At 39.2% G+C, this 26,689-nt stretch overlaps 1 non-coding gene across 1 annotated transcript; it reads right to left on the bottom strand.

Moving 5' to 3' along the window:
- Window positions 1–22,623: 22,623 nt before the first annotated feature.
- Window positions 22,624–22,730, bottom strand: LOC140815782 (small nucleolar RNA R71). Its single transcript, XR_012114428.1, has one exon. It is a non-coding gene; the product is annotated as a small nucleolar RNA R71 (small nucleolar RNA).
- Between the last annotated feature and the right edge of the window lie 3,959 nt (window positions 22,731–26,689).

The following is a 26,689-nucleotide window of genomic DNA, read 5'->3' as shown; positions in this document are numbered from 1 at the left end:
AAACGACTCCAATCCACTTTAATTCCCTTAGTGATGGCAGCCATCACTTGAACTTTCTCCTTTGTTAACTTGTCGAACGTGCCAGCTTTGACTAATATAGCTTTCGCCACAATATCAGCCAGAATTTGATATTCCATTTTGAGTAACTTTTTGTGGGAAGAAGGAGACAATTCTTCTCCAGAGGCTGAGAAAGTGCTGAGCAATAGACATTTCTAGCTTGGAAATATCAGATAGTTCAGAAGTACCTGAAAGTGGGAGGAGGAAGGTTGCTCCCAATAGTGTGGCATCAATGGAAATGGATGCATCTCCTTGAGAGTGAACGATCTTTCCTTCATGCACAGTTGCCTTAGCGTCGAAATCCAGAAGAGCATTTTTGTATATCACAGCTGGTGCTTCCAAGAATTTTCGAAGTCCTGATTTCTCAAGGACTTGAAACATTTCAACAAGGTTCTCATCTTTGACATTGAGAACTGAAGCAAAGTTGACTTGATATGCATTAAGAGTGTATGCTCCGGCCATTTCTGTACGAGGAAAGGATCAGATAAAATTTGCAGTAGATAGAAAATGATTAAGAGAAAGCAGTAGCTGAGTAAAAACAGTTTTGAAATGGTAAAAATGAAAAGTGAGAAGGTTTTAAAATGAATGTACAGCCGTCAAGTAAACATAAGGACACGTGTTAGTATGTTTATGGTTGAATGTTTTAAAAGACTTGCAGAGTTTGTCAGAGACGCGAATGATTTTAAAAATTTGAAATAGGCGGGCTGTCCAGACGGTTACTAAGAATAATCAGAAGAATATTTGTCGTTTAATGATAACGTCTGCTGGAAGTTTCAAAGTGCTGAAATATTTGAGCACTTTGACAAAACCAGCAGAATCGTTGTTTTATCGAAAAGACGAATATTCTATCTGTTTTTTGAAAAAGGTATAAAAATCTTAGTCTGACTAAGATACTGTTCCCCCTCGGTAAATGTAACTAATAAGTTGATATTAAACACCAAGCGACTCTTGACAATCTCTCAATCTGAACCGTTGAAAATGAACAGTCGCAAGGGTCTTTGTTTCTTCCGAAGATTACTATAAATGCCTGCACAACTTAAATGAAGTTAAACATTCATTATCTAAAATGAAAGCTCAAGTTAAAGAAGAGTTAGAGTCTGATCCAGGAGCCGAAGCAAAAATGTTAAGAAGGAATTTTGAAGATGTCATTCTTTACGTAATGATCCTGGGATCAAACTCCTGGAGTTGTAATGTCAACAATCAAAAAGATTTGTTGCTTCCATTTAGTCTGAGATGTAGCATCGATCATTTCCAGAGGCTTTCTAATGCAATAAGAGAGTGCTGGTTGATCGATGATACTGATATCTTCAGTTGTACCCTTGTAAGGCTTTTTCTAATACATTAGTGCTAACAAGACCCAAGCTTGCTAGATTCTTACTAGACCCAAGCTTGCTGGAATCTCTTTGAAGAAGACCATCCTTTTCCTGCTGAAGATACTACGATCTGCTGATATTACTGAATGCAAAATTTTAATGTAAAGCTTCTAGTTAAAGAGCATTTGTTGATCTACTGCTTTTACTTCTGCATCGTTTAATGTACTGGAATGGTTTCTAATAAAGTTTCCGTTTAAGTACTTGATATTCCCTTCTGCTTTAATTCAAATAACTTACTGTTGGCTAAATAAGATAAATAAATGATGAATAATGAATTAAATTCAGAAGAAGAGAGGTCGTCTTGTGATAGCTTCTACTGGAAGATAAGAAAAGCCCTGTTTTGTTAATGAAACAAATTACTTTCTGCATCTGACAGAAATCTCATATAATCAGAAAAATGTTCTTTCTACATTAATGATAATTTTGATAAATGAACTGTCAATAGCCAGACATAGGACGTTTCAGTATCCTTTACTACAGGTATGATTATCTCGATTTTTGGTGTTTTTGACATCTATAAATAAGAACAAAGGGTTAAGCCAAATAGTCACTGTAATGCCCGGAAATTTAATCCTAGTAATCTGTAATTATTAAATTATAATTTGATATGATTATGAAAGGATTAACCGGGACAGGAAATGAGATTTCATATGGATTGTGTACGTTTTGGGCAGAAACGTTGGCGCCCGAGCGGTAGAAAATGACCGCCCGAGCGCCAATGCTCAATAGGAAAATGTCTCGGACAGAAGAGGTGGCGCCCGAGCGGTAGTTTACGACCGCTCGAGCGCCAGTGTGTGTCAAGCCGAGTGGTTGGGCAGAGGAGGCCGCGCTCGAGCGGTAATTTATCACCGCCCGAGCGCGAGCCATGCAGAAGGAAAATTGGACATTTGTATTGATGCATGTACGTGAGTATATATATACAAGAAACGAAAATCTTCAGTAAAAAGAAGAAAAGAAGATCGAGAAAAGTTCCTGTATATGTGTTGAAAATCCTTACGCCTTTTCTGGGAAATCCGTCCGTCCGAATTGTAATCTGACTTCAATACTGTAATCCTAGCAACGTAGGCTACAACTTGACGTAAGTTTTACTACGTTTTGACACGCTTTGAAATTATGCTATTGTCAGAATTGAATAGGATTCAGATATGATGTTCTTGATATGTTAGACATCGTAGAATCAAAGTCAGATTAAGAAACGGACTGATTAAGGAATTGTTATGAATTTTTAGGGTATATTGATTATACCGGACAGATTTGGATTATGAATGAATTACAGACTGTAATGGATATGAGTTATGATTTGTAATTAATATCTGGTGATATGGTATTGACGGGAATACTGAGATTGTGCCGTTATGCCGTTGAGTTTGAATTAAATCCAGATTGATCAGATTGTTATTAATTTGAAAGGTATATTGAAATGAGATTATTGATATTGTCATTGCCAGAGAGACTGTGAATTCAGGACTTCGACTGAGCCAGAAACCGACGAAAAAAAGGTATAAGTCAATGTGGTATTGGGAGATGGACTTGAGTCGGTTTAGACTTGAGTTTACCTAAATCACATACTTTACTTTATTGCATTGATATTTGCATTGAGTTGATTGATATACTTGTTCTCTTGATTTTAGACAGCAGGTATTAGACGAGTAGTCTTATGACAGAAGTGCCGTTAGTGGTGGGATCACCACGGGCACATTGCACGATGTCATAAGATGGTGTATTGGCGGTTGTGCCAAAGACTGTCACTGGATGTTTGGCTATCGATGTGGATAGGATGGTGGCTTTTTCTATTACTATTAATCAGTATTGTATCGATGTGGATAGATTAGTAGCTCTTCTATTACTGTTAATCGATGTCATATCGATGTGGATAGAATTAGAGTTGCTTCTATTACTGTTAATCGGTACTATATTGATGTGGATAGAATAATAGCTTCCTCTATTACTGGTAATCGATACCGTATCGATGTGAATAGAACTGGAGTCTTTTCTATTACTGTTGATCGATACCATATCGGCGTGGATAGAACTGGAGTCTTTTCTATTACTGCTAGTCGATATACGCATGCCAACTTCTGGAACCGGGCTCCCTAGACTAGGATTGTGTCTAGTCTGAATGATGTAGCTACGAGTATTGTCGACAGTTTGATATTGATTATGTTTCAGACTTTGTTACATATATCTGTTACCTGATTACATGCTTTATATTGTTTATATGATTGCATGTTTCGTTGATTTATACTGGGAGTATATTCTCACCGGTTTATCCGGCTGTTGTCTTGTCTGTATGTGTACTTGACAACAGATGGGACAGGATCAGGGTCCAGGAGATGAAGAGAGAGATCGTGATTAGAGTGGTGGCACCAGACTTGGACTAGAGATAGGGTTGAACACTTGACAGTAGTTGTCAAACCCTAGTTTGAATAAATGTGTTGTAATACAGGACTTGTATTTTATATACTGATATGTATATATGTTTTAATTTCACTACGTTCCGCATTTTAAAAAAAAAATTTAGACCCTGTTTTTAATTGATTAATTAGTCCCAATTATGATTAAGAACTTGATTAGCGTCCAGGTCCCCACAACAGGTGGTTTCAGAGCCATAGATCCCTTAGACTGAGATAGAAGCTAGTGAGCGGGGTAGATTGATTTTCTTTCCTGCTTTTGATTGCTAGCATGGTTCCTGTTTTAATATATGCTACCTGAATTATCTGATATTGATATGGTATTGTATATTATTGGAATGAATCAGCTGTAAGATGATCCGAGGAGGCTTGAAACAGGATTATTGTTGGAATTGCTAACCCTTTTGGTTATCAGATATGCCTCCGAGAAGAATGCCAGAACAGGGGAGTACCTCAAATCCTCCCATGGATGTGACACCTACAGCAATGGAGAAATTGCTGAAAAGATTTCAGACATTCCATCCACCGACTTTGAAAGGAACGGAGAATTCCGTAGAATGTGAGAGTTGGTTGGACGATATTGAATCGTTGTTCGAATCTTTGGAATATACTGAGGAAAAGAGGGTGAAACTGATCGGACACCAGCTGCATGACGTTGCTAAACACTGGTGGAACACGACAAAACGGGCTTTGGAATTACGAGGTACGGCCATTACCTGGAATGTGTTTAAGACTGAATTTTATCTACGGTTCTTTCCAGTTTCATATAGGAAGGACAAGGGAGCCGAGTTTGCAAACTTGAAACAAGGCCAGTTGAACATTGAGGATTATGTGGCTAAGTTCTCTACTCTGCTCCAATTTGCCCCTCATGTGGCTGGGAGTGATGAGGCCGTTGCAGACCAGTTCATAAATGGTCTAAATCCTGAAATCTTTACCCTGGTGAATACCGGGAGGCCAAACAATTTTACCGATGACTTGAACCGAGCCAAGGGAGCCGAAGCCGGTTTAATGAGACAGAAAGAGGCCTCGTTTGTGCCTTCAGCACTGAGATCACCGCTGCCTCCACCAGCTCCCCGATTTGAGAGCGGCAGTGGTAGTGGGAAGAAAGACTTCCTGAAAGCTAAGGGGAAGAAAGTCAAGAAAGCTGGAAGTAGCTCATCCAGTTCGAGTGGCTCTAGACAGACTGGTCAGGGCCAGAGTTACACAGGACCCTACTGTAGCACTTGTGGAGGGAAGCATTCCACCGAGCAGTGCCGAGGAGTGTTCGGAAATTGCCGCATTTGTAAGCAGCATGGACACTTTGCCCGAGTGTGTCCACAGCGTGGTGCCCAGGGATCCCAGGCAGCTGAGTCATCTGGATCAGCGGCTCAGGCAGGTAGACGATCTTCTGCTGTTCATTCCTTCCAGCCAGCACTGTCTACTCAGTCACAGTAGAGGCCGGGAGGGAGCCAGACAGCGAACCAGCCTCCTCGACAGCAGGCCCGACTATTTGCTTTGACTGAGGAGCGAGCACATGATGCACCTGATGATGTCGTGGCAGGTAACTGTTTTATTTCTGGTTATCCTGCATATGTGCTGATTGACACTGGTGCATCGCATACTTTTATTTCAGAGAGGTTTGCATTGAGTCATGCGTTACCCATTGAGTCATTGTCTGCAGTAGTGTCTGTCTCTTCACCGTTAGGGACAGGTTTGATAGCAGTGAAATCTGCAAAACCTTGTAGACTACAGTACGATGGACATACGATTGAGCTAGACTGTATTGTACTTGGGATATCTGACTTTGATTGTATTATTGGTATTGATACATTAACCAAGTATAGAGCTACAGTTGATTGCTTCCACAAGATAGTTCGATTCAGACCTGAGATGGCTGAGGAGTGGAAATTTTATGGTAAGGGTTCTCGTGCCAGAATTCCTTTGATATCTGCAATGAATATGACACGATTATTGAAGAAAGGAGCGGATGGATTCCTGGTATACTCAGTTGATTTACTGAAATCGAGCCCATCGTTGGCGGACTTGCCAGTGGTGTGTGAATTTGCTGATGTCTTTCCAGATGAGATTCCTGGATTGCCTCCGATTCGAGAGATAGACTTCAGCATCGAATTAATGCCAGGAAAAGTTCCGATTTCGAGAGCTCCATACAGGATGGCACCGATCGAATTAAAAGAATTGAAAGAACAGTTGGAGGATTTGCTAGCCAAGGTATATCAGACCGAGTGTATCTCCTTGGGGTGCTCCAGTACTGTTCGTGAGGAAGAAAGACGGGTCGATGAGACTTTGTATCGACTATCGGCAACTGAACAAGGCAACGGTAAAGAATAAATATCCATTGCCTCGTATTGATGATTTATTTGATCAGTTGCAGGGTTCTTCGGCGTATTCCAAGATCGATCTGATATCTGGATATCATCAACTGAGAGTCAGGGATTCTGATATCTCATAGACAACATTTAGAACCAGGTATGGACACTATGAGTTTATTGTCATGCCTTTTGGTTTGACGAATGCACCCGCGGTATTTATGGGATTGATGAACCACGTTTTTCAGAAATATTTGGATGATTTTGTTGTCATATTCATTGATGATATCTTGATTTATTCAAAGAATATGATTGAACATGCTAATCATCTGAGGATTGTGTTGCGAACTTTGAGGACGGAGAAACTGTATGCTAAACTGTCGAAATGCGAGTTCTGGTTGAAACAGGTGATATTTCTGGGACATATTATATCCGGAGACGGTATATCTGTTGATCCCAGTAAGGTTGAGGCAGTGATTTCGTGGCCGAGAACGATATCTGTACCAGAGATACGCAACTTTATGGGTTTGGCAGGATATTATCGCCGATTCATTAAAGATTTTTCGAGTATTGCCAAACCGATTACACAGTTGACTCAGAAGAATGCTCCGTTTGTTTGGTCAGAAGACTGTGAATCCAGTTTTCTGGAATTGAAAAAGAGATTGACCAGTGCGCCTGTGTTGACGATTCCTTCAGGCACTGGTGGATTTGTTGTTTATTGTGATGCATCTCACCGAGGATTGGGTTGTGTATTGATGCAGCGGGGGCATGTGATTGCTTATGCCTCGAGACAGCTGAAACCCCATGAAACTCGTTACCCAATTCATGATCTTGAATTGGCATCCATAGTCTTTGCACTGAAGATATGGCGACATTATTTGTACGGTGAGAAATTCGAAATCTATTCTGATCATAAAAGCTTGAAATATCTCTTTTCACAGTCAGAATTGAATATGAGACAGCGGAGATGGCTGGATTTATTGAAAGATTTTGATTGTGAAATCAAATACTATCCGGGGAAATCTAATGCAGCAGCAGATGCATTAAGTCGAAAGGTATGTTCTCTATCCTTATCGACTATGGGAGTCTCTAATTTGATTGAGGACTGCTGTTTGTCTGGACTAGTATTTGAGACAGATAAGAGACCAATGAGATTGTATACTATTCAAGCGGAACCAGAGCTGATTGTGAAAATTAAAGCGGCACAGAAAAGTGATCAGAATATACAGAAGTCGATTGCAATAGTCAGAGCTGGTCATCAATCGGAATATCAGGTGAGAAATGACATTTTGTATGTGAATAATCTTCTGGTTGTGCCGAATGTTTCGGATTTGAGACAGCGAATACTGACAGAAGCGCACAACAGTCGTTTTAGCGTTCATCCTGGTGGCAGGAAAATGTACAATGATTTAAAGGCACAGTATTGGTGGAAACAAATGAAATCTGATGTTACTGAATTTGTAGCCAAGTGTCTGAATTGCCAACATGTGAAAGCTGAAAGAAAGAAACCAGGAAGATTGTTGCGGAGTTTGTCCATTCCTGAATGGAAATGGGATCACATTTCCATGGATTTTGTGACACAATTACCGAGATCCTCCCGAGGTTCTGATGCGATTTGGGTCGTGATTGATCGATTGACCAAATCAGCATGCTTTATTCCATACAAGATGACCTATAGATATGATCAGATGGCCGATATTTATGTTCGAGAAGTGGTGAGACTGCATGGAGTGCCGAAGTCGATTGTTTCAGACCGGGATCCTCGATTTACTTCGCACTTCTGGCAGAGCCTGCAACAAGCTCTTGGTACGAAGTTACATCTTAGTACCGCATATCATCCATAGACTGACGGACAGTCAGAGCGTACGATACAGACTTGATTTTATTACTAACTGGCAAAATGCATTGCCTCTTTGTGAATTTTCGTACAACAATAGCTATCAAACGAGTATTGAAATGGCACCATTTGAAGCGTTGTACAGAAAGAAGTGTCGATCGCCTCTTTATTGGGATGATATCTCTGAAGTTCCTGAGACTGGACCTGATATGATCAGAGATATGACTGAAAAAGTAAAATTGATTCAGAAGAAAATGAAGGCAGCTCAGGACAGACAAGCCAAATATGCCAACCTTCGACGTAGACCGTTGGTATTTGAGGCAGGAGACCGAGTGTTCCTGAAAATTTCTCCTTTCAGGGGTGTTGTTCGGTTTGGAAAGAAAGGGAAGTTGTCTCCACGATACGTCGGTCCTTATGAGATTCTTGAGAAGATAGGAGATCGTGCCTATCGACTAGCATTGCCGCCTTCATTATCGGGAATACATGATGTCTTTCATGTATCAATGCTGCGGAAATATCTTCTTGATGATTCCCATGTTATTCAACCAGACGAGACTGAGCTGGATGAGACATTGAGTTATGTCGAGAAGCCGATCCGGATTATCGATCGTAAGGAAAAACAGCTCAGAATGAAGATGATTCCGTTGGTGAAAGTACCATGGACTCGTCATGGCATTGAAGAAGCAACTTGGGAGACTGAGTCTGATATGAGACAAGAATTCCCTGCATTGTTCCACTGATTTAAATTTCTTATACAGTTTTGTATATATACTCCTTTTGATACGAATGAGATGCCTGTGATTTCGGGGACGAAATCGTATCTTAGGGGGGGAGAAATGTAATGCCCGGAAATTTAATCCTAGTAATCTGTAATTATTAAATTATAATTTGATATGATTATGAAAGGATTAACCGGGACACGAAATGAGATTTCATATGGATTGTGTACGTTTTGGGCAGAAACGTTGGCGCCTGAGCGGTAGAAAATGACCGCCCGAGCGCCAATGCTCAATAGGAAAATGTCTCGGACAGAAGAGGTGGGGCCCGAGCGGTAGTTTACGATCGCTCGAGCGCCAGTGCGTGTCAAGCCGAGTGGTTGGGCAGAGGATGCCGCGCTCGAGCGGTAATTTATCACCGCCCGAGCGCGAGCCATGCAGAAGGAAAATTGGACATTTGTATTGATGCATGTACGTGAGTATATATATATTTATATATATATATATACAAGAAATGAAAATCTTCAGTAAAAAGTAGAAAAGAAGATCGAGAAAAGTTCCTGTATATGTGTTGAAAATCCTTACGCCTTTTCTGGGAAATCCGTCCGTCCGAATTGTAATCTGACTTCAGTACTGTAATCCTAGCAACGTAGGCTACAACTTGACGTAAGTTTTACTACGTTTTGACACGCTTTGAAATTATGCTATTGTCAGAATTGAATAGGATTCAGATATGATGTTCTTGATATGTTAGACATCGTAGAATCAAAGTCAGATTAAGAAACGGACTGATTAAGGAATTGTTATGAATTTTTAGGGTATATTGATTATACCGGACAGATTTGGATTATGAATGAATTACAGACTGTAATGGATATGAGTTATGATTTGTAATTAATATCTGGTGATATGGTATTGACGGGAATACTGAGATTGTGCCGTTATGCCGTTGAGTTTGAATTAAATCCAGATTGATCAGATTGTTATTGATTTGAAAGGTATATTGACATGAGATTATTGTTATTGTCATTGCCAGAGAGACTGTGAATTCAGGACTTCGACTGAGCCAGAAACCGACGAAAGAAAGGTATAAGTCAATGTGGTATTGGGAGATGGACTTGAGTCGGTTTAGACTTGAGTTTCCCTAAATCACATACTTTACTTTATTGCATTGATATTTGCATTGAGTTGATTGATATACTTGTTCTCTTGATTTTAGACAGCAGGTATTAGACGAGTAGTCTTATGACAGAAGTGCCGTTAGTGGTGGGATCACCACGGGCACATTGCACGATGTCATAAGATGGTGTATTGGCGGTTGTGCCAAAGACTGTCACTGGATGTTTGGCTATCGATGTGGATAGGATAGTGGCTTTTTCTATTACTATTAATCAGTATTGTATCGATGTGGATAGATTAGTAGCTCTTCTATTACTGTTAATCGATGTCATATCGATGTGGATAGAATTAGAGTTGCTTCTATTACTGTTAATCGGTACTATATTGATGTGGATAGAATAATAGCTTCCTCTATTACTGGTAATCGATACCGTATCGATGTGAATAGAACTGGAGTCTTTTCTATTACTGTTGATCGATACCATATCGGCGTGGATAGAACTGGAGTCTTTTCTATTACTGCTAGTCGATATACGCATGCCAACTTCTGGAACCGGGATCCCTAGACTAGGATTGTGTCTATAGTCTGAATGATGTAGCTACGAGTATTGTCGACAGTTTGATATTGATTATGTTTCAGACTTTGTTACATATATCTGTTACCTGATTACATGCTTTATATTGTTTATATGATTGCATGTTTCGTTGATTTATACTGGGAGTATATTCTCACCGGTTTATCCGGCTGTTGTCTTGTCGGTATGTGTACTTGACAACAGATGGGACAGGATCAGGGTCCAGGAGATGAAGAGAGAGATCGTGATTAGAGTGGTGGCACCGGACTTGGACTAGAGATAGGGTTGAACACTTGATAGTAGTTGTCAAACCCTAGTTTGAATAAATGTGTTGTAATACAGGACTTGTATTTTATATACTGATATGTATATATGTTTTAATTTCACTACGTTCCGCATTTTAAAAAAAAAATTTAGACCCTGTTTTTAATTGATTAATTAGTCCCAATTATGATTAAGAACTTGATTAGCGTCCGGGTCCCCACAGTCACAAAACAAAATGTCAAAAGAAAATAGTTCTGATCTGGCCGAGGAGTTCATGAAGGAGGTGACCGTTGCACGGAAACAAGTGATTGAAGACAAAGTGCTGGAAAAGACACTTTCCACCTGGACTAAGATCCAGGAGCTTCAGTCCGACTTTGAAAGTGGGTTGTGCGCTACTACCAATAAGCTGGTAGTAATGGAGAAGTATTATCGACGTCTCCATAGTGCTGACAGCGCAGATGTCTTTTCTGATAATAGTGTTTACCTCCTTATGCTCTTAAAGGAGCATAGGACTCTGAAAAAGATTGCTTTTTCAGAGGAGTTTTTGCGTACCTCCACCGGAGAGCTAACTACTTGGTTGGCCTTCTGGAGACAGAATGTTAAGGATGAAGTCACGATTGTACGCCCCCGCCTTTATCGTTAATGAAGTTTTATAATTTGTCTGCTGATTTTTCTTTTTCCTGTCTTTTATTTTCTGCAAAATAACTCTAAAGAAACATAGGAAGTCACAACACAATCATGAAGATAACAGATAATTAATTTAAGTCTATTAATCCAAGAGACTTTCGAAAATAAGAAAACTTATTTTCCGGCAATGGTTTTGTGAAGATATCTGCTGTTTGTTGATCAGTAGAAACATATTCCAGACGAATGTTCTTCTTCTGCACATGATCTCTGATGAAGTGATGTCTGATGTCTATGTGCTTCGTTCTTGAATGAAGTACTGAATTTTTTGTGATTGCAATGGCACTGGTATTGTCACAGAAAATAGGTGATTCGGAGGCTTCAATTCCATAGTCTTTTAACTGTTGCTGAATCCATAATATTTGAGAGCATCAGCTTCCAGCAGCCAGATATTCTGCTTCTGCAGTAGATGTGGCTATGGAAGTCTGCTTTTTACTAAACCAGGATATCAGCCTATCACTAAGAAATTGAAAAAAACCACTTGTGCTTTTTCTGTCTAATTTGCAACTTGCGTGATCAGAATTTGAATATCCAATGAGATTTAACGATGAATCATTGGGATACCATAAGCCGACATTTTGAGTTCCTTTTAAGTACTGCAAAATACGTTTAGCAGCAATATAATGAGATTGTTTGGGGTTAGATTGAAATCTCGCACTAATACAAACAGCAAACATGATATCTGGTCTACTGGTAGTCAGATATAGAAATGAACCAATAAGACCGCGATACTGAGTTACCTCTACTGGAATTCCACTTTCATCTTTATCAAGTTTAATAGATGAGCTCATTGGAGTAGAAGCAGCAGAGCATGCTTCCATACCGAACTTTTTCAGAAGCTCCTTGGTGTACTTGGCTTGATTTATAAAAATTCCAGTATCAAGTTGTTTAATCTGTAATCCTAAGAAGAATGTTAATCTCCCATCATGCTCATTTCGAATTTATCCTGCATCAATTTTCCAAACTTTGCACACAATTTGGGGTTAGTTGACCCAAAAATAATATCATCAACATAGATCTGTACTAAAAGTATATGCTTATTCTTGACTAAAGTAAACAGAGTTTTGTTTACTGCTCCAATTGTAAAGTCATGATTAATAAGGAATTGCGATAAGGTGTCATACCATGCTCTAGTTGTCTGTTTTAGACCATATAATGCTTTGTCTAATTTGAATACATGGTGAGGTGAGAAATGATCGATAAAACGTGGAGGTTGTTCGACGTAGACTTCTTCTTGTAAAAGACCATTCATAAATGCACTCTTCACATCCATTTGATATACTTTGAAATTCTTGAAAGCAGCAAAGGCCAAAAATATTCTGATAGCTTCGAGCCTTGCTACTGGTGCGTAGGTCTCATCATAGTCTATTCCTTCTTCTTGTCTGAAACCTTGAGCTACCAGTCTTGCTTTATTTCTGATCACTGTGCCTTCTTCATTGAGTTTGTTTCTGAATACCCACCGAGTTCCAATGACAGCTTGGTGAGATGGTCTAGGACTAGAAACCAAACTTCGTTTCGTTTGAATTGATTCAGCTCTTCTTGCATAGCTTCAATCCAACTAGGATCCAGAAGAGATTCTTAAATTTTATTTGGTCCGTCCTGAGAGATAAAAGCAGCATGCATGTATTCATTAATCATTTGCCTTCTGGTTCTCAAGGGCGCTGCTGGATTACCAATAACCAATGATGGAGGATGAGATTTTCTCCAAATAAAAGGATTTAAAAGGATATCTTCCTGATTTGATATGTTGAGATTTTTCTCGACGGAACCAGTAGTAGGTTCTTGAGTGTCTTCTGCTGGTATTGGCAGATCTAATGTATGTACTTCTGGTTCCACTATCGGAATGTCTGGTTCTGGATTTTGAAGATCCTTGATGTTTGTTTCTACATCATCTTCACTGTCCAGTTCCAAGTGGATCCTGTCTAGCCTGTTACTTAAATCTGACATGTTAGATATTTCAGGAGCACTGTTGTCTTCATCGAAGACAACATGAATCGACTCTTCAACATTAAGAGTTCTATTGTTGAAAATTCTAAAGGCTTTGCTTACAGCAGAGTAACCAAGAAATAGTCCAGCATCTGATTTTGAGTGAAATGCAGTTAAGTGATTTTTGCCATTATTTAGTACAAAACATTTGCAACCAAACACATGAAAATAAGATACGTTGGGTTTATTCCCTTTCCATATTTCATAAGGAGTTTGATTGTGCCTTTTGTTGACCATAGTTCTGTTTTGCGTGTAACAAGCAGTGTTTATTGCTTCAGCCCAGAAGCGCGGAGAGATGTCTACATCTGCTAGCATTGTTCTAGCTGCTTCTTTTAGAGTTCTATTTCTCCTCTCAGCTACTCCGTTTTGTTGAGGTGTTCTGGCAGCTGAATATTCATGATGAATCCCATGTTCATCCAAATATAACTCAAGATTTTTGTTAGTGAACTCAGTACCCCGATCACTTCTGATTTTAATGATGGAAGAAGATTTTCATTTTGAATCCTTTTCAGAAGCTTGATCAGGAGGCTACTGGTTTGATCTTTTCTTGCGAGAAATATTACCCAAGTGAATCTAGAAAAATCATCAATAACAACAAGAGTATATTTCATTCCCCCTAAGCTCATGATAGGGATTGGACCAAATAGATCCATATGCAGTAATTCCAGACATCTTGAAGTTGATTTGCTATCTTTGTTCTTGAAACTAGATCTTATCTGTTTTCCAAGCTGACAAGCAGAACAAACAAGATTTTTGACAAAATTAATATCAGGTAAGCCATCAACTATATTCTGCTTTTTGAGATGATTGATTGACTTGAAATTCAGATGATTCAATTTCTTGTGCCATAGCCAGTGTTTATTACTAAGAGAGGCAACTAAGCATGTAGGAGTGTTGACATGATTTGAGTTCCAAATGACTCTGTAGGTGTTGCCTTCTCTCTTTCCAGTTAATACAGTAGTTTCAGCAGAATCTCTAACTATACACGAGTGCTTCTGAAAAGCTACAGAATAACCATTATCACATAGTTGACTAATGCTAATTAGATTGTAACAAAGGTTGTCAACTAATAACACATCATTAATGGTTATGTTACCATGGATAATCTTACCTTTACCCACGGTTTTACCTTTTGAGTTGTCTCCAAAAGTTATCTTTGGTCCAGTGCAACTCATTATCTCGGAAAGTAGGTTTTTCTGTCCAGTCATGTGTCTGGAACATCCACTGTCCAGATACCATGTAGAGTTACTGATTTCTGTTTTTTTCTGCTGTTCCTGCAAACACAAATTTTAGTATCTGGTACCCAAATCTATTTGGGTCCAATCCTTATCAATCCTTTGGGGACCCACATTTGTACAATTTTTGTACTTCGGGTATCTATGGAGGTGTGTGCAACAAAGGGTCTGTTGTTTTTAACATTGTGCATCCTAGTATGTTGTTCTTCCCTTCTGTTTCTGTTGTCCAGCCTGTATCTCTTCTGAACAGGTTTAGAATTGTAGTACTGGTAGTTTTTAACCTTCATAGGAGGTTGTCTTCCTGAGTTGAATCCTCTTCTGATTCTAGAACTCTGGTCAACTTTTTCCTTAGGTTCCACATAACCCAGACCATAATGCATTCTTCTGTTCATCTGATTTACATTCCTTTCTACTGAAGCAGTAGGTACTTCTGGTTTCTGTACCACACTGGATTTCACAAAGTGAATATACTTCCCTTTGCACATATCCAGTTTTGGCTTAGTATTTGTTTCAGAGGTGCCTTCATTATTACGAAATCCGAGACCACTCCTGTCTCCAGATTGTTTTTGTAACTCTTGCATCTTTTCCAGTGAAATAGAAGACTTTTTCCAAGCATTTACCAGTAGTGATAACTTCTGGTTTTCAGAAAGCATCTTCTGGTAATCTGCTTTTGCTCTTTCATTCTCCGTTTTTAATTTACTTATCTCAACTTGTAAATTATTACAGCTGTCTACTTGCAAGCAAGTTAACTTACTGTTATGATCCTTTAAGTCCTGATTTTCGATCTTAACTTCTTCGAATGATTGAGAAAGTCTAGAATACTCTTCTACCATATCATGTAATGCATTAATCAGATCAGTTCGTGTGAATTCGTTAGAATAAAAATCAAATATCTCTCCAGATGTCGAGGTTGAATCAGTGTCTGCCATGAGACATTTGACTTCTTCTGCATCACTGTCACTGGAATGACTTTCTGAATCAGACGACTCAGAGCTGGAGTCCGCCCATTTGGATTTGCTTTCTTCAGCAATCATTGCTTTTCGATCTCTTCTGGACTTTTTGTCATTCCTCTTGTGATCCCTTCTCTTCTGGTCATCCTTCTTTGTTTTAGGACAATCAGCAATGAAGTGACCTATTTTTCCACAGTTAAAGCATCCCATATCACCAGATGGTGAATCTTTCTTGAAATTGCGATTGGGACCCTGATAAGTTCGATGGTTCTTTTTCATGAACCTGGAGAACTTCTTTGCAAACAAGGACATAGCATCACTACTGTTTTGTTCAACAGTCTTCTCCAATGTACTGTCAATGATCACAGTAGGTAATGCTTGAGGTACAGATATAGCAGCAGTAGAGGAGGTAGTAGCAGTAGCAGTAGCAGCAAGAGCCTTGGTAGGTAGACTTGAAGGCTCTTCTCCACTTCTTACCTCCAATTCGAACTCGTATGCTTTCAGATCTGCAAACAAGTCATGCAGTTCCAACTTGTTTAGATCTTTGGACACTCTCATAGCCATTGTTTTTACATCCCATTCTCTAGGTAAGGCTCTCATCACCTTGAGAGCTATTTCTCTATTGCTATGCTCTTTACCCAGAGCTGTTAGCTCATTTACCAAGCTACTGAATCTTTCATCGAACTCATTTAGAGTTTCACCAGCTCTCATTTTTAGATTTTCGAACTTCTGCATTGCTACAGACAGTTTGTTTTCTTTCGTTTGCTCATTTCCCTCACATATCTGGATGAGCTTTTCCCAAATATCTTTTGCAGTAGAACACATTTTAATCTTGCTAAAGGTGTTCTTGTCGAGAGTTTTATATAATATATCCTTTGCAACATTATCAAGGTTGGCCTTCTTCTTATCTTCGCTGGTCCATTCACTTCTTGATTTTTCAACCATATGTGGTGCACCCTCAGTAACAGCAACAGCTGTGTTAAGCTTTAATATTTTTAATGGACCATCTGTGATGACATACCACATGTCATCATCTTGTGCTGCAAGATGAGCTTGCATTCTAATCTTCCAATCATCAAAATCTTCCTTAGAGAACATAGGGATCTTGCTAAAGTGTGCCATCTATTGTAGTTTTTCACGAACAAGAATAACCTGCTCTGATACCAATTGTCGAGGATCGAAGTTGAGTTTAGAGGGGGGGTGAATAAACTCTACTCGTTCTTTCTTTCGTTTGATGAGGTACTAAAATCCTGTTAGAGATAGTAGTTTATCTTGTTGCGTTTACTTTCACCTATATTACAAGTAAAGGTGAGGAAACAATCTGATAAAGTAAGTGAAAGACAATAATAACAGTAGGCAGTAGTTGTTTATGGAAGTTCGAAGATGAAATCTTCTACGTCTCCCCTTCTCCTGTTTCCAGAAGGTATAACTAAAAGACTTTGGATATTACAGTACAACGCTTGTACACACCCACTTCAGAAGGACTTACACCTTTGCCTACTGAAACTCTTAGTTACTCGACTCAAAAGGAACGTGATACATAAAGTTCTGAAAAGACTCTTTTCAGATTACAAGCTCTTCCTGATAAAGTATAAGTGTTGTAAAAGATTGTGAAAAGTGTAAGAATCAGTAGCACAAGATGATCTCCAAAAGATCAGATATTTGCTATGAAGCGTGTGCTACTTTTCTTTGTGTTGAACTCTATCAAGGAGTTTCGAGGTTGTATCGTTGAGTGAAATAGCGTTGATCCCTGAAAAGATATTATACGTAGAGTTGTTTTTTTGTAAGGGTTTGTTCCATGTATATATAAGCGACCGAGTTCACCGTTTATGATCAGAAGATGTCTTCAGATTTCTGATAGAGTCAGCTTTATTACCAAAAAAAGGTTCCTGCAGAAAAGCTATAAAACAATCAGTCATGTTTTATACTAAACTTGGTAAAGCAAATTAAATGACTCCGTATAGTATTTAGTGCTGCAATTAATACTAGTACTTGGTAACTTTAACGGTAACATTTAAAGTAGTCACGTTAGGCAACATCTTCTACTGATTCTGTTTTTCTATCCTTTCTACTGCTTTTGTTTTACTAGACCAGTAGCTTCTGATTTTCTTGTTGTCTACTGTTTTCTTAAAGAGTACTGCTGGTCTGATGGTTTTTATTTTCATCGCCACAATTAATTCATGTCTGCTGGTCTGATGGTTTTTATTTTCATCGCCACAATTAATTCATGTCTATCAGATATCAAGTACACGGACCCCGTGTACTCATCAGGGTAAGTATAGAACCCATTAAAACAGACTACGTATAAGCCATGCATAATTTCTAGTATTTAAATTAAAAATGATTTCTTTATTTTTTTGGGCATTTTAAATTTATTTATTCTTGATTATTTATTTTAAATCGCATGAGTATAATTTTATCTTTTCAGTTAAATAAGCGAGCCCGGACAGGAGTCGGAGTATGAAGATAAAATTTAATATTAAGAAAACATTCCTAGAATTTATTTAAGATAAATAATAAGTTATTTTAATGTAAGTAAATTGAGATAAGTAGTAAATAAGTTATTTTAGGTTCAATAATTAATTTATTAATTCACTAAAATACTTACTGGGTAGATAAAACTTTAAAGATTTAAAATACAATATTTAAGCATTATTTACCTCCTTTACCTTGCTACTTTTTGGCCACTACATTAGAAGATTTAATTTTATTTGCCAACTCACCATTTTTGGATATCATTCCTTAATCCTTTCTTGGTATGATTAATCCCTTCTTTTAATCACCAAAAAAATTATTTAATGAGCAATATTCTCTCCTCCATTATCTTAGAAAATCGGCCACCTCCTTAATAGATTTAAAATATTTGACAACTCTCCATCTTTAATTGAATTCCTTTTTATTTTCTTGGGAAATAATTTCATCACATTTAATCTTCAATAATTATTAATTAAGTAATTTTTCTACCTTATTTGACTTGATAATTTTGGCCATCACTCCATCAAATCCCATAATATATTATATCTTTTTCTATCTAACAAACCACTAGGATAGCAAGATGCACCTTTCCTCTCAAATCTCCCTTTTTATTTAGTAAACTTCCCTTCATTCCCTAGCCATTTCCCTCCCCATAATTCTCGAAAATTTCAGAGTAAAACTTGAGAGAAAAATCGTGAGAAGCACGAAAGAAAATTTGAGAGAAAAACAAGAAAGCAATGCAACACTGTCTCCTCTGCGCTGTGTCGCCGTAATCGATTTGTTTTCATTTCAAACAAATCCAAGGAATGTATATGTTATTTATTTCTCTTCAATCTAGTCATATACATATTTTTAAACCATATTTGTTCTTAAATTTTGAAGCAAAACCGAAATCATGTCAAGAAATTTTCGAAAATATGGTGCAGAATTTTTCGGTTTCCCCTATGCCTTCACGGTTTGGTTGTTTTTTTTATTTACAGGTTTGCTCGATTCCTAGGCTCCCAAGGCTGCTTATGGTCATGTCCTAGGGTGTGTTAGGGTCAAGTTTGATCAAGGGTTCAAGCCCCAAAACCGTAAGTTAGGTGCCCAACTCGGTAAGAAAGAAACAAGTGTCATATTCGTGTGTCATTTGCTGTCATTGACTTGCGTAGGATGGTGTTCGAGCCATGGCTGGCCTAGTGCTAGTAGCCAAGGCTAGGACTCTCCCCTAGCAATCATAGGACGTGGTCAAGTCGGCCCTAAGTGTCTTGAGTCATGTCCCAAGTCGTTCGGACAGAAACAAGACAATCAGCCCCTACGGTTACTATTTCCTTTCGTGTGAGTTGGTTTGGTTCTTTGAGGTTGGTGAGGATCTTGGTTGGCTTTTTAGCCCTTAGCCATGGTTCACACAATGCCTCATGATTTCTAGATCATGCATGGTCGATCACATGGCCACTGGAATGATCCATGACAGCAAAAACAAGCAACACCCCCACGCATGCCATGTGTGTTCTCGGGTGAAGCTTGGAATCGTCGTAGGTGTTGGCTTGGATTGTGGTTTGCCTATGGCCCTTAGCTATGGTTCAAACCATACCTTAGGATGTTGGGAAGAGGCTCTGGTCATTATTTCCAGCCCCAATGGCCAATAGCCTCTTAAACGAAGCGATGCAAGCACGGTTGCTGCTGGTGGAACTTTTGTACTGCATCTTTGAGCTTCGGTTCAGAGTTGAGTTTCGAGTTCTTGGTTGGCTTTTAGCCTATGGCCTTGGACTGGACAGTACCTTATTGAGATAGTAAGGTCATGTCTTTGGCCGTTTGTGATTTGGTTAAGTTTAGAGGTCGTACGAGAATTTACGGTGCGATGTGCCAAAGTGACTCTCGAAAGCGCGTTTCATGATTTTAGACTCCATGTACAATTTTCGTGTATTACAGCCCTTGATATTTATTTTCCAGTATTTTAGGCGTATTTTAATCATTACTAAACGATGGTTCAATGTGTATTTGGGTCGGTACAGAGTCATGGTTATATATTAAGTTTGTTGGGCGTAATTGTCTCGTTTTTGGTTCGGTTATGATATGTTGGTCAAGTTGAGTTTATTTGCATATTCCTGGGAACGATCTAACTCAATTGGTAAAATAAAACAAGATAATAATTATATTACGTGCATAAATTATAAAAGTTTATTTTTGAGATTTATGAGATATGTCTTGTGGCCACTTCACACTCATGGGATTGCAGTTTATGGGATGATTACTTCATCCGGTGGCTAATGACCGGTTCATGTTCATGTATGGGTACGGATATCCAGTCCAAGGCTGTGATGATCTCTACCGCCCAGTATACTGTGGTTTAGTCTGATCAGACGATTCATGTTATGTTATGGGCCACTTGCGTAGAAACATAATCTCAACAGAAAATTATGATGTGCAATTTTATAACAGGGCTCTATCGAGCTAACATTTTACGTACGATTTTCAATTATGCACATATTTATAATTATTTATAACATGATTTTCACATTACACTTCACGATATGATATTGATAGGACTCGATTTTACGTATTTTTAGTATTGGTTTTGAGTCGCATTCATGCATCATATTAGTTTATTTTAGTTTAATTGTGCATTTTTCTAGCATTATGTAGCATATGACTGATCTCGTGTATTTTGTGGTCATTTTATAGGAATTGAGCAGCTTATTCGAAGTACCTCGCTAGGGCGGCCAAAAGTGACCGCCCCAGCGAGCATTTTAGTCTTGCCGAGGAGTTTTATTCGAAGTACCTCGCTAGGGCGGCCAAAAGTGACCGCCCCAGCGAGCATTTTAGTCTTGCCGAGGAGTTTTATTCGAAGTCTCTCGCTAGGGCGGTCAAATGTGACCGCCCCAGCGAAACCAATGACATGGTCGAGAAACTTATTCGAAGTATCTCGCTAGGGCGGACACTTTTGACCGCCCTAGCGAGACGCGAGATTTGGATAGATTTGTTTCCAAGTTTGTGGACTCTATCAGATACCTAGACCTAATACACGAGATCGGGGCGCCGTTTTTCAGTCTGGGACCATTATTTTCATCACTTTTCTGGGGAGGAAGGCGAGGAGCAAAGGAGATTTCGAAGACCTCGAGATTTCCACGCGTCGTGGCCGTCACCCGTCGTCATCTTTAGTATTTTTATTATTCAGTATTTTATTTCGTACATTGATTGTGGTTTTTGTTATGAATTTCAGTAGCTAAAACTCTAGATTTGTTGGGAATTGAGGGGATCCTACCCCGTACTCGTTGTTTAACATTATTTCTCGACGTTTTTATTAGTGATTTGTTTATGCTATTGTTCTTTCTTGTTTCAATCGAAGTCTAGCTAACTTCCTTTGATTATTTCATGTTGTTAATGATTTCGATAGAATAATTAACAATACGACCAAACAGTATAAACCACGGATTTACAATTTCAGCATATATACGGAATTGGGTACGTGTCGATAGTGATAGTTCACCCGGATGAAAGCTAGTGGATTCCATAGAATGTAATGCAATCTTGAACTGTTAAATATTTGAGGACACTTAGAGTACTGCATGTTTAAGATTAGTATTAATATAGCTCGACAGAGTATATTAATTAGTCTAGGGAATTCCGTCGAATGCACAAGTAAAAGTCGAGTGTAGTTAGTTAAACACGAGTGGTAGGTGAACTGATAATTTCCCAACAAATTCATTTCTCATTTGATTTAATCCAATTTAATCATTGCTCTCTTGAACACATCTTCTTTGCATTTTAATTATTTTAATTGTTTAATTTACATTAGTTTAATAATCAACTCAATTTATCGTCGCTAAAGGAATTTTACTTGAAAATAAAATTAGTGTAACGCAGTCCTTGTGGATCGATACTCGTATTCACTTACGTTTATTATAACTTGACTATCGTGCACTTGCGATATTTAAATCGAGCTTTCAATTATAAAATAAATTTTGGGACTATTTACTGTGCAAGTTTTGCTCGATCAAGTTTTTGGCGCCGTTGCCGGGGACTGTTGATTCACGATTTTTTATTTTCATTTAAATTCTTTAGTATTATTGATTTTATTGCTATTTGATACTCGCATTGTGTTGCAGATTTTTCTGGTGGTGCATGCGAAGATCACTCGAATTTAAGCTTGAGCCTTTTGACCCCGAGATTGAATGCACAGCTAGACGTCGAAGACAACAACAAAGACTCAAAGAACAGATGGAAAGACACGAGCAAGAACGTGGAGAGGAACAGCGTGATAATAGACAAGTTGAGATACCACGTCGCATTCCAATGTTGGATTATGCACAGCCGTCTCTTGATGAAGCACGTCCAAGCATCGTAAGACCAGTCATCCGAGCTAATCAGTTTGAGATCAAGCCAGCTATCATCCAGATGATTCAGAACACTGTTCAATTTGGGGGAAGTGCACTTGACGACCCTAATTCTCATATAGCTGACTTTCTTGAAATTTGTGATACTTTTAAGTTTAATGGCGTGTCTGATGATGCTGTTCGTTTGCGCTTATTTCCATTTTCACTGAAAGATAAAGCTAAGTCGTGGTTAAACTGTTTGCCTGTAGGGTCTATCACTACATGGGAGGATATGGCAAAGGCATTCCTGATCAAGTACTTTCCTCCGTCGAAGACTATGAAGCTTAGAGCCGACATTACTACGTTTGCTCAATATGAGAACGAGTCACTTTACGAGGCATGGGAGCGCTACAAGGACTTGTTGAGGAGATGTCCACACCATGAGCTACCGCTTGGGTTAGTTGTTCAAACTTTCTACTATGGTCTGATTACTCCTAACCATACTATGATAGATGCTGCTGCATGTGGTAACTTACTGAGAAAGACGGCTGAGGAAGGATATGAGTTATTGGAGGAGATGGCTGCGAGTAGCTATCATCCTCAGTCTGATAGGCAGAGACGAGGTGCTGGAGTTCATCAAGTTAATGATTTGTCTGCGGTTTCAGCACAGTTAGAGGCTTTGAATAGAAAGATTGATGGGATGAGCATGAGTGGGTCGGCTATGCGTCTGCAAGAAATTTTCTGTGATAAGTGTGGGGGTGAGCATGACGTGCAGGATTGCCAAGATGGCAATCCATTTTATGTGCCTGAGGGAGCACCGGTGAAACAAGTGGGATTCCAGAACCGTCCTAGAAATGACCCTTATTCGAATACATACAATCCGGGATGGAGGAATCACCCAAACTTTTCGTGGGGATGCCAAAACAGCCAAAATCGCCAGCAAAGAGGTCCACCATATGGGATGCACCAAGGATTCAAGCCAGAGCCGCCTCGGGAGGAGAAGTCCAATTTAGAGCAAATGATGAATAAATTTATTTCTGCAACAGAGACGAGATTTCAGAATCAAGATGCATCCATAAAAGGGTTAGAGAATCAAATCGGACAATTGGCTAAGTTGATTGCTAATAGGGAGCAAGGAACTTTGCCAAGCAACACAGAAACTAACCCAAGAGAACATGTGAAGGCTGTGGAATTGCGTAGTGGAAAAGCACTCGAGTCTAGTGAAGAAAAGACCAAGCACGGTGGGGATGAGGTGGAAACTCGAGGAGGTAAGTCTTCTAACTCTACATCTACACCTATTGCACAAAATAAAATTGTTATCCCTCCACCTTTCCCTGCAGCAATGAAGAAAGCCCAATTAGATGCACAATTTGGTAAATTTCTTGAGGTATTTAAAAAATTGCATATTAACATTCCTTTTGCTGATGCTTTATTGAATATGCCAAGTTATGCAAAATTCTTGAAAGATATCTTAGCAAATAAGCGGAAGCTAGAAGATCATATGACGGTGAATTTGACTGAAAATTGCTCCGCTTTAGTTCAAAACAAGATGCCTCCTAAGCAAAAAGATCCAGGGAGTTTCTCTATACCTTGCATTATTGGTGACATTAATTTTCATAAAGCTCTATGTGATCTTGGTGCGACTATTAATCTGATGCCTTTTTCGGTATTCAGGAGACTTGGATTAGGTGAACCCAAGCCAACTAGGATGTCGTTGCAGCTGGCTGACAGATCTGTCAAGTATCCACGTGGGATTATCGAAGATGTTTTGGTGAAAGTGGATAAGTTCATTTTCCCTGCAGATTTTGTGATACTTGACATGGAGGAAGATGTAGAGATGCCTTTGATCCTAGGGAGACCATTCTTGGCTACAGGGAAAGCACTGATTGATGTTGAAGAGGGAAAATTGAGACTGAGAGTTGGAGAAGAAGAAATTATTTTTGATGTCTTTAATACTCTCAAGCACACAATGCACAATGATAGTTGTTTTAGTATTGATGTCTTGGATTCTCTCGTTTGTGATTTTATGCAGGATGGATTGAAAGAACCATTGGAGGCTACTCTCACGACTGGAAAGCAGGAAGACGAGCTAGACGAGGAAAAGATGGAGATGGTAGCTCACTTGAATTCCATTCCACCTTGGAGAAAGCAAGTGAGGCTTAGACTTGAGGAATTGGGAGACAGAAAAGATTTAATGCCTCAAAAGTCAAGCCTAGAGGAGCCACCTACTTTGGAGCTCAAACCAATACCTCCACATCTCAAGTACGTATATTTAGGAGAAAATAATAAATTACCTGTTATTATTTCCTCTTCTTTGACAGATGACATGGAGAGTAAACTCTTTGGAGTCCTTAAGGAGCATAAAGGCGCATTCGCTTGGAAGGTTGCGGACATCAAAGGGATAAGTCCTTCAATTTGCATGCACAAAATTCTGATGGAAGATCAATACTCACCTCTAGCTCAACCACAAAGGAGACTCAATCCAAAGATGCAAGAGGTAGTAAAAGCTGAAACGATTAAACTTCTGGATGCAGGTATTATCTATCCTATCTCTGATAGTGCGTGGGTAAGTCCTGTACAATGTGTGCCAAAAAAGGGTGGGATTACTGTTATTACTAATGAAAACAATGAGTTGATTCCCACTAGAATTGTTACGGGTTGGCGTGTGTGCATAGATTATAGGAAATTGAATGATGCAACCCGTAAAGATCACTTTCCCTTGCCATTTATCGATCAAATGATTGAACATTTAGCAGGTCATGAATTTTATTGCTTTCTAGATGGATATTCGGGATACAATCAAATCACAATTGCACCTGAGGACCAAGAGAAAACTACTTTCACTTGCCCTTATGGTACTTTTGCGTTTAGGCGTATGCCCTTTGGTTTATGCAATGCACCTGCAACATTTCAGAGATGCATGACTGCTATCTTTCATGACATGATTGGAAATGGCCTTGAAATTTTTATGGATGATTTCTCTATTTTTGGCTCCTCATTTAATGAATGTTTAGAGAACTTGAATTTGGTATTAATTAGATGTGAAGAGAGCAATTTGGTGTTGAATTGGGAGAAGTGTCATTTTATGGTTCAAAAGGGAATTGCTTTAGGACACAAGGTATCAGAGAATGGAATGGAGGTTGACAAGGTCAAGGTGGAAGTAATCAAAAACCTACCACCACCGGCATCAGTGAAAGGAGTCAGGAGTTTCCTAGGGCATGCTGGTTTCTATAGGCGGTTCATTAAAGATTTTTCTAAAATTGCTAAACACCGTTATCCTCTTTGTTGATGAAAGATGTGGAATTTAATTTTGATTCTACTTGTCTGCAGGCATTCGAGATACTCAAGGAAAGCTTGGTGACAGCACCTGTTCTGACTGCCCCTGATTGGGAGTTACTGTTTTAGGTGATGTGCGATGCTAGTGATACAGCTGTGGGTGCGGTGCTGGGTCAAAGAAAGAACAAGGTATTTCATACCATCTACTATGCAAGTAAGACTTTAAATGATGCTCAATTGAATTACGCTACTACTGAAAAGGAATTACTTGCTATAGTATTTGCTTTCGATAAATTTCATGCATACCTTGTTCTGTCTAAAGTAACGGTGTATACGGATCATTCTGCCCTCAAATACTTGCTTGCTAAGAAAGATGCGAAACCTAGATTGATTCGGTGGATTTTACTATTGCAAGAATTTGATCTCGAAATTCGAGATAAAAAGGGGGTGGAAAATGTAGTTGCTGATCATCTGTCTAGGCTTGAGCATGTTAGAGTTAAGTGCGTCGATGATGATATAGATGACTGGTTTCCTGATGAACAATTACTTGAGATAAATGCGTACCCATGGTATGCCGATTTTGCTAACTTTCTTGTCACTGGCACACCTCCACCTAAATTATCGTTTCACCAAAGAAAAAAATTCTTTTCAGACGTGAAATACTATTTTTGGGAGGAACCGTTTTTGTTTAAGATCTGTGCAGACTCCATGATAAGAAGATGTGTGGCGGAAGAGGAAACCAATCAAATTCTGAACCATTGTCATGACCGTGAGGTAGGTGGTCACTTTGGACCCATACGGACGGCATCTAAGGTACTTGAATGTGGCTTCTTGTAGTATCCCGATGCCTAATTTGAGTTAATTATTGGATTAATTATATTTCGGTGGGATCGGAAGGACCGAACAGGGTTCGGATCGTCCGATCAGGGTTCGGAGCGTCCGAACAGGATTCGGATCGTCCGAGCCAGGTGGCTGGACCCGTGGAAGGCATGCAGGATTCGGATCGTTCGATCAGGGTTCGGATCGTCCGAGCCAGGTGGCTGGACACGTAGAAGACATGCAGGGTTCGGATCGTCCGAAGTGTACCGGATCGGATCTTCCGAAGTGGATCGGATCGTCCGAACGTTGGC

The sequence above is a fragment of the Primulina eburnea genome, chromosome 15 (genome assembly GCF_022965805.1).
Source record: "Primulina eburnea isolate SZY01 chromosome 15, ASM2296580v1, whole genome shotgun sequence".
Lineage (NCBI taxonomy): Eukaryota > Viridiplantae > Streptophyta > Magnoliopsida > Lamiales > Gesneriaceae > Primulina > Primulina eburnea.
This window is presented reverse-complemented; position numbering and strand designations above follow the sequence as displayed.